The sequence below is a fragment of the Mya arenaria genome, chromosome 4 (genome assembly GCF_026914265.1).
Source record: "Mya arenaria isolate MELC-2E11 chromosome 4, ASM2691426v1".
Taxonomy (NCBI): Eukaryota; Metazoa; Mollusca; class Bivalvia; order Myida; family Myidae; genus Mya; species Mya arenaria.
The window spans coordinates 78,228,992-78,236,309 of record NC_069125.1 but is presented as its reverse complement, the minus strand read 5'-3'; the positions used below and the strand labels follow the sequence as shown (position 1 = coordinate 78,236,309).

The window sequence follows — 7,318 nt, the reverse complement described above, 5'->3', positions numbered from 1 at the left end:
ACGACATATTAAGAGTCACCAATTATCTTTGCAAATATATTTTTCATTCCTTTTTTATAAAGAATATTCTTGGAAATCTTAAACTCCAGAAACTCCTTCTCGATTTAGAAAATAATCGAAACTTTCCTTAGCTGTAATAACCGATAAAACCGTTGACAAAAATAATCCGCTATGGATTATCATCGTGATAAACATATCTGTCATTGTAAGTAGAGCAAATAATGATTTATGATATATCTAATTAACGATATAAACAATCGGTTAACATAATGCCAAGTTGTTCTCTTATGGGTACTTTTAATAAAGTTTGCTCGCAAATGCGAAACTTTGCCTGTCCTCATTTATCTCCATTCATTATCAATTAATCATCATGTTGTTTGCCACATAAAACGAGTTCCTAATAACCAGGAATAGCAGGCATTCTCATGACATGTAGTTGGTCAATTAGAAGGAAGTGAAATGATGCTGTCGAGTACTGAAAATAATACAGGTAAACGAGAGTTGTGTCGATAGAAAATGGATGCTGCCAAAAGCATGTATGTGTCACAATAATGCAGCTTTGTGTAAGTAAGTAAACTAAGTACAGTAAGGTATATATATATATATATATATATATATATATATATATATATATATATATTGGTGGTATTCAAAATATAACCATGCAATAATAAAGTAAAACTAACGCGATATCATTTATATTACATCTTTTATTCATATCATTTTGATTAGTAAAGTCGATTTCTAAAGAAATAAAACAGAAAAATAAAATTGGTCTGTGCGCTACAATTAACAATAAATATTGTTGTTTTCTGCTTTTTCACCATTAAAACAAATGGGTGTAACATCACATAATTATATACTAGTTTATTCGTTAATGTGAACAAAATGTTCTTATTTGCTATAGGAACCTGTATACAAGACCGACATAGACTCCGAAATTGTTTCCCTAATTAACACAACTAATCAGTTTATTTTGGGTACAGTAAATAACAAACACAAGTTCAAATAATAGTGTCGAAAAATTTCACGATAATTGACATTTAAAACAGCATTTATATCAAGCTCAAGCGAAGTTAATACAACATATATATTTCAAGGTCAAAACGAACATTTTGCAAAAGCCTTTGAATGAGCTTAAATAGCTTACGACATCTTATCTATACGTGTCGTCTGTTGAACCACGCAAAATGATGTTTATCAAAATATAATCTTTGTGATTTTAAAAAATTCTGTTAAAAAACAGTTCAAGACACTGTCACAGCAACTCAAACAGGTATGTATTATTTCTTCTAAAAATAATTCGTTCATAAAAAATGTTAAGCCGAAACTAATCTTGCATATTTGATTCACTATCATAAAACAAACGACGTTTAATAGCTAAAACTAAAAAGTATGTATTAAAGATATTTTAGAACATGTCATTGTCCATGAAATCGTCGTCGTATTCAAGAGGATCTTCATATCCTCCAAAATCCATCCCATATTCATCGTCTTCATCGAGATAGTTTTCACTTCCAAAAATATTCAGCAATTGCTGAACTAATCTTAAACTGTCTGTGCTCCCAGCACCCACGGCCTTTGGAGAGGAAGCTTTTGCTCCAGCGTCATCATCGTCGTCATCGCTTATCTCGTCAAAGTCGGATTTTATCCCTTGCTTCAAAGCGTTGATAGTAATCAGGTCCTTCGGGGCTAGTTTTACACGGTCTGTAATGGACACTCCCTTTTTGTTCGCCATACAATTTACACGTTCAAATATTGATGGATGAGCTTTAAGTAAAAGCATCTCAATCAAACGGCGTTTACAATGGTCCTCGTGACTTTTGTTTCCTTTCATGCGTCTCAGAATATGGAAAACTGTGTCTCCTCGTTTCGTGATCATAAGTGGATCTGCATTGTATTTGTTTAGCAATAGATTTACGGCGTTTACATTTCCTTTTTCGCATGCAACATGAAGAGGTGTCCGTCCGTACTTGTCAAACGCATTAACGTCCACTACTGCCGCTAGATTGGCTACAAGTTTGATATTTCCCTTGTGAATAGCAGCATGCAATGGCGTAAATCCCTGTTTTTGAGGTTTTGATTTGTCTGCGTATTGCAACAGCATGCGTGTCGCAGTCTGTTTGCCCGTATTAATAGCATAGAATAACGGGGTTTGACCGAAGAAGTCCATTACGTCAGGATTCGCCTTCTCATCGATGAGCAGCTGGATCAGCTTCCTGTCGTTCTTCCAAACAGCGACATGAAATAGTGACATGCCTTTGATGAAAGATTTCTTGCCATACGATGCAATTCTCAGAGTATCCTGACTTTTGTCATGCCTCAGAAGGACCCTGACAGTTTCCAAATGACATCTGATGGCTGCCAGAAATATCGGATAATGACCACGATGGTCCTTGATCTTTACGTTTGCACCTTTGCTCAGAATTCTTTTGACGATTTCACCTAAACCAAGATCAGCAGCGATATGAAGAGGCGACCTCTTAAATTTTCCACCCTTCTCGTCCAATGGCGAATTATAGTCAATGAGAAGTTGGATGATATCGGCATGCTTATAGATTACTGCCTTGTGCAGTGCCGTCAGGTTTTTATCATTTTTCACGGACGGATCAGCGCCATGCTGCAACAGACATTTTACTGCATAAGAAAAGCCCTTTCTGGCTGCAACAATCAACGGATAATTCCCATTAACGGCGTTTCCTTTGTCATTGATATCTATACCTTGGTACTCAACTATTGTATCGAGAACCTTGTTTGCTTCAAACATGTTTCCTCTTTTATGCATCGCTACATAGATTGTGTCTCCCGAAACTTTCGCTCCATGGCTTAGAAGTAACTTCATCATGCCAATATCACCGGAATGTGTTGCCAGAAGTAGTGGATCGACTTGGTCCTTTGGAAAAACTTCTTGCTCAATCAGTTCTTTCGCCAATACACTCAGCCCACTGTATAGCGTATAACCCGGAAGATACATCACCATTTCCGTCATTTTGATCCCGTAGTCGAGGAAGTATCCGGTCATTTTCATTACAGGGACAGTGAACAGATCCTGATCGAAATGCTTTTCCCGGATGTACCTGATGAATGTCTTCACGAAACCTTCGTCTTCAAATGCGCTGTGTTTAAGTATACCAAAGTCAATGCCAGTGAGTACATCAACGGTGTTTGGGCGAGGACCTTTACGTTGGAGCTGTTGGAATTCGTCATGTGACGGCTCCTTTGCCACAAGATTGCAGTTTTTTCGACCAAGCATGTTTGCAAACTTTTCACACAGAGCATCATAGTGTTTCTTTGGTACTTCAACACGAAGCTCGTCCTCTCTGGCTGGGGCGATTGTAACTCGTTCCATCAGGAAATCTCTCGGGCATAACTCAATGCATTCCATGAGTTTGTGACTTCCAAGGACTACCCCAACCATGTCCCCGTTCACATTGTGACTAAAGGTGTACTCACCAGAATGATCGATCAACAACAACAGGTCATGAACATGGCTTTTCAGAGAAGATTTTAAAGTTTCAAGGAATGTATGAGTAACGTCAACTCCAAAACATTTTGCAACATTTCTCACATGGTCGGACACTTTTGTAGCATTTTGTAAATCAAGCTCCTTCATTCTCATATTCTGTTCTGCCCAGACAGCAACCAAAGCCAAGAACTTATGGAACTGCTCTTCATCCTTGCCTTTGTACAACTGGTCAATATATGTTTTGAAGTGTATTTCCGGTTTGCTGAAGAAAACAGAGCCCAGCTTGATCAACGCTTCACTTCGGACGAACAAAGTTGCACACTGCGGAAATCCAAACACAAGGTCTTCTCTTTGACCTTCTTGTAGGTTAAATACCCCTTCTGCCTTCCTAACACAATCTTCATATTCAATGCGGTAGTTATCAATCATGTCCTCAGAATTGTTTTTTTTTTGCCCTCGACATTAGAATTTCTTTCTTCTCGTTAAATGACAAATGCATCTTTGACGACAAGAGCAAAACGTATCCATCCTTGTCATCAAACATTGTGAGCTTGTCCATTTCCTCCAAAGCTTCCTCTTTAATGTAGTGCCTTGTGGTAATTATGATTCTCAAACGATTCTGCTTTGCAGCTCTCTCCATTTCAGGCAGGTACGGTTTCCAATCAGCAAGAAGATTCTGATTAAGTGCACCGCCTCCAAAGATATCGTCCACGATGACCGTATTAAAAAGCTTTAATGACCAATCCACTTTTCTCCAGTCTAATGCATGCTGAAGTTTAAGGCAGTTTTCCGGCTTCGTGCCGTCAGCTAGGGCCAGCTTGGCTGCCATGGCAGTTTTCCCCTCACCTGGATGACCAGTTAGCACGATGAAATGCTTCTCTTTTAGCAAATCAATGGCTTTTTGAAAACGGGCTGTTTTCACGTAGAATTCATCATCACAGCTCTCTTCAAAGAACCATAACGTTGTCTCTATGAAAATGATAAATGTTTTGTATATACACTTGTTTAGTAGATTTTCTTTTGAAATACATATTTCTGCTGATTTGTAAAATGCCATCCGATTGCCAAAGATATTCCAATGAGTATATTTTCAAACTGACAACTCTTAATTAAGTAGAAAATGTGAATAGGCATGTTGGTTTTAAAAAGTCCTTAGAAATATAGATCATGTTAATAGGCAATACAAATCATTATACCCCGGAGGCTTTTCATTTCGGGCCTCACAACGTCGAGGGTCTTTGTCATCAGCTCGGCGATATCAGCTTTAACGTCATTCAGCCCACATGAATGGCCAAGTGTTACCATCGCCTAGTTGTAAACATATATAGGTATGACCATTTGATTTACGCTTGTAAATTAATATGTTTTAATAACTATAAAAGTAGTTGAGTCTGCATGACTATATTTATTCATACATTCACGAACCAGCCGTTAATATCAACGTACAAATGTTGACAAAGAGCATTTGACCTTTGAACAGACAACATATATTACTCTCATGACGAATGCTAATTACTATCAACCTTTCTAAATTATTCCATACCCACCCAACACAATAAGAGATAAGAAAATACACAACAACAAGAAAACAACAATGTTCAACAAAAATGTCAACGTAAACAAAATTTCCTACTTGACAAAGGTTGACAATCAACATAAAACAATGTAATAATGACGTTGACTATTTACAATAATACAATGAAAACTTCAAGGACAAGCCATGTAGACGAAAATTAAAAAATAAACCCTGTTTTGAGATACTATGCAAGGGTCTTAGCGACAATTAACTAGAAACAAAACATATAAAGACCACATGCACAACTTACATTTTCCAGCAAACTCCAGTTCTTTTGGAACTCCTTTTGTTCAAGATAAGCAACATTCTTATGCTGCATCTGAAAATTCACGTCATGAAAAAGCGTGTTTTATAAATTTATTTGCGACCTTTTTAGCGGTGCTGACAAACACAACCAATTGATAAATAAGAATCCCATTTAAATAAACATGCATTAAGTGAACATGTATTTGTGCAAAGGACTGTATAAACGTACAGCATGAGGCCAAACTAAGTTACAAACAGATGTTTCGGTCTGATTGAAACTGTTCACTGACAGTACTTAAAGGTGGGCCGCATTCATATTTTGTAACATCTAAAACAAATATTGTATATCAGGTCAAATGATATTGTTAAGTTGAACATTATTATTTACGTAGAAAGGCCGTAGAAATTTAAATGTATACCTTGTTACGGAGATTTCTTATTCGCACGATGTTTGCAATAATAGGAGGCATGGTGTCCGTTATTTTGCTGTTGTCTTTCTCTTTCCAAATAGGATTGTTTGGCTGCAAGTTGCAGATGTTTCTGAGTAGAACAATCAGCAGACTGATGTCAAATCTTTGTGAGTCTGGATTAGGATTGAGCAGACGATATTGCTCCTTAGTAATTACACCATCTTTATGCAATTTATCAATTACGCGTTTTTGATTTCTCAGTTCATTCAGCAGGTCATTTGGGTTAACAATAGAGTCGAATTTTGCCCTGAGAACCTTGCAAGCATCCATAAAAAGAAGATGAAGGCGCAGGTAGTACTGTTCATTCTGGGTTCCATCCACCGACCCCGGCGTCACTGCAGCCGCCATTCTGGAACGAAATATCACTTTACCTTATAGCACAGACAAAAACCACATACAGTATTTGAAATGTTAAACATAAACCCCGTCTGGATTTAGGGTCAACGCTAATGACATAGAACACAAAAACACACAAACACAAACCAGAAACATGAAACAACAACACGAGACAGCACAAACAACACACTACATACATGTGTTTATTATGTATAAAGGTTATATATATATATATATATATATATATATATATATATATACTTAAACTCGCCAACTTATTGGGACTATAATCCTATCCATATTTATTGGGACCTACTAGATATAATAGTGATACAGGCGTCACTGTCCTATATACAGTATAGATTGACTGTTGGAATGCTATGTATATCAATATACATCAGAAAATCTTGAGACATAGGTACCTTTTTAGTGTCACCAACTTCTTGGGTCAGACCCATCATTTTACTGGGGCTTTAGACCCAATATGTTATATATAATATATAAAATGCATTAAGCTATTGGGTCGAATCGGTATGATTCCACGCTTATCTTTGACACTAGGGCTGAATGAATTTAAAATTTCAAAATGTATGGATTTAGTTATAACATGTCTTAATTGTAGTTTGGACCCCGTCGAGACAGCATCTGTAGTTGTTTCATCAGGATCCTATTTATTTGCTTTGAAGGTTTATATCACTTTGAAATATAAATAGGTAATTTTGCCTCCGACTTCTAGATAAAATAGAATGTTTGACAATATTGACAATATTGTCAGAAAAGAGCATCAAAATATTTTAGTGATAGTTCTATTATCAATTTTAATTATTACATAATGATTGTCCAATTTGTAGGGCTGTGGATCGCCGGTCAAGTGGCGATCCGATTCGATCCACGAGTCAGAGATGACGATTCACAGATCGAACCACGAATCATCAGCATTAATTAACGACCACATAAACACCTTACGAAAATCATTTTCTTTAAATTTGTGTTGTAAAATAATATCTATTTTGATATTTGTGTTATAGCTTTCATCATCTGTTCATCGAAATTCAGTTTGAAAACTAGATGGGTGTTGTTTTCGAGCATAGCGTCGAAAACAGATGTCTCCCCTAGCATATGTTTGACCTAAAGAATGGGAGACAACTTTGTCATGAAGTAAATTAGAGTAATGGTTCCTGTACAAAGCAATCCCTCTCATTGAACTTTATCATTCTATGAAGT

General features: G+C 36.6%; 1 pseudogene; it reads right to left on the bottom strand.

Moving 5' to 3' along the window:
- Positions 1-692: 692 nt before the first annotated feature.
- Positions 693-6,106, bottom strand: LOC128229765 (uncharacterized; annotated as a pseudogene).
- Between the last annotated feature and the right edge of the window lie 1,212 nt (positions 6,107-7,318).